This window comes from Octodon degus, unplaced genomic scaffold, assembly GCF_000260255.1.
Source record: "Octodon degus isolate 3935 unplaced genomic scaffold, OctDeg1.0 scaffold00057, whole genome shotgun sequence".
Classification (NCBI taxonomy): Eukaryota; Metazoa; Chordata; class Mammalia; order Rodentia; family Octodontidae; genus Octodon; species Octodon degus.
The window spans coordinates 5,165,622-5,168,096 of record NW_004524633.1 but is presented as its reverse complement, the minus strand read 5'-3'; positions in this window follow the sequence as shown (position 1 = coordinate 5,168,096).

Genomic DNA, 2,475 nt, shown 5'->3' with positions numbered 1-2,475 from the left:
GAGCTATCTGGACAGCCCTTAGGGGGATTATTTTTAAAATTTAAATATTCACTATATTTGTCAATCACACCTCATTGATTGACTAGTTTTTTGAAAGAGAATACAAAATAACAAAAAATTAAATATGATACAGAATTTCACTAAACAAGATAAGATGAATTCTACAGTATTTGTTGTATTGCATAGCGTTGTTGAGGTTACCAGATATAAGTAAATAAAACTGGAAAAAAAAAGAAAAAAGTTATAAGAAATTAAGATGAGAGAAAGAGGAAAGGAAAATGAAAACTGAAAAAAAAAGTTGAGATTTAACTCCTCCATTCCATGGACCAGCGGAGATCCATGGACAGTTAGCCAAGTCATCCCGCACACATGCATAGATACACCGCTTTGCCCTCCTTCCTTCTTCTCCTGTACTTTTCCTCATCTCAGTAATTCCTTCCTTTTGAACAGATTGATTCCCTTTTCACAGTATGCATTGTACCCTTTGAATTTTATTTATTCTTTCAATTTCTTACACTAGGGAGACAATATGATGTTTGCACATGTGTGTCATTTATTTCACTTAAGAGTATGGCTTCTAGTTGCATCCATTTACCAATAAAAGCCTCAAATTTATCACTTTTATAGCTGAAGAATACTCCATTATGTAAATATACCACTTCTCCTGTATCTGTTCCTCAGTTGATGGACATTTGTGTTGTTTCCAAGATCTAACTATGACAAATTGTGCTGCTATAAACATGGGTGCATGTATATCGCTGTGGTATGAGGTTTTCAGTTTTTTTGAAAAAATACCCAGTAGGGGAGGAGCTGGGTTGAATGGGAGCCCTAGTCCTAGTTTGTTGGGGAATCTCTACACTGACTATCATAGAGGTTGTACCAGTCTGCACTCTTAACAGTGAAGAAGGTTTCTTTCCCCCACAGCCCCTCCAACATGTGTTATTGGATGACTTCTTGATGAAAGCATTCTTTCTGTGGTAAGATGGAATGTCAGTGTTGTTTTAATTTGCATTTCTTGAATGTCCCATGATATTGAACATTTTTTCATATATTTATCTGCTATTTGTATTTCTTCATCTGAGAAATGTATATCTCAGATGCCCATTTTTGGATTGGGTCTTTGAATGTTGAGGGCCTGATTTTTAAAAAAATTCTAGAGAGAAGACCTTTGTCAGAGGGGCAGTGCTATAATATTTTCCCAGTTTGTGGGTTTTCTTTTTACTCTGTTGGTGATTTCATACATAGAAACTTTCAAAAAGATGATAATCCAGTTGTTGATTCTTTGAAGTTTCTTCTGTACAGTTTGGTTTTTGTTCATGAACTCTCTACCTACCCCTATTTCTTTAAGATTTCTACCTATGGTTTCCTCCAGGAGAGTTAGTGTTTCTCTTTTATTATATAAATCTTTGATTCATTTTGCTTGTGTATGGTGATAGATAGACATGGATGAAATTTTAGCCTTCAGCATGTGGAAAGCCAATTTTTCCAGCACCATTTTTTAAAGAGTGTATGTTTCTTCCAGTGAGTATGTTTGGCCTCTTTGTCAAAGATAAGGTGGCTGAGAGTGATTGTAGTTGTGTCTGCATCTGCGAATCTGTTCCATTGATCCTTAAGTCTGTTTCTATGCAAGCGCCATGCCGATTTTATCACAGTAGCTTTGTAAAATTATTTTAGGTCAGGGATTGTGATGCCTCGTACCTTGTCTTTGTTGTGCAGGTTTGCTTTTGATATTCTGGGTCTCTTCTGGTGCAAGACAAATTTTAAGAATGTTCTATCTAGACTGTGCAGTATATTAATGACATTTTAACTGAGATTGCATTGAATCTACATAACAATTTTGAGAGCAAGGCCATTTTCACAATGTTGTTTCTTCCTACCCAAGATTAACTAATATCTTTCCATTTTCTGAAATCTTCTTTGATCCCTTTTCTCAGAGTTCTGTAATTTTCACTGTATAAATCTTTTTTTTTTGCGGAACCGGGGATTGAACTCAGGCCCTTGCGCTTGCCAGGGAAGCGCTTATTCCACTGAGCCATCTCCCCAGCCCTTCACTGTATAAATCTTTTACATCCTTTGTGAGATTGATTCCTAAGTATTTCATTTTTGGGGGGTGTTATTGTGAAAAGCGTGTTTTCCCTAGTTTTTCTCTTGGTGCATTTATTGTTTGTGTACAAAAATGCTATTGATTTTTGAGTGTTCATTTTGTATCCTGCTGTACTACTGAATTGGGTTATTAAATATATAAGTCTCTTGGTGGAGCTTTTGGGGTCTTCTCTGTAGAGTATCATGTCATCTGTAAATAAAGCTAATTACACTTCTTCCTTTCCAATCATTATTCTTTTTATTTATCTCTCTTGTCTAATTCCTCTGGTTATGTTCCAGAACTATTTTGAATATAAGTGGTGACAGTAGACATCCTTGTCTTGTTCCTGATTTTAAAGTGAAGGCTTTCGGCTTTTGTCCATTTAGTATGAT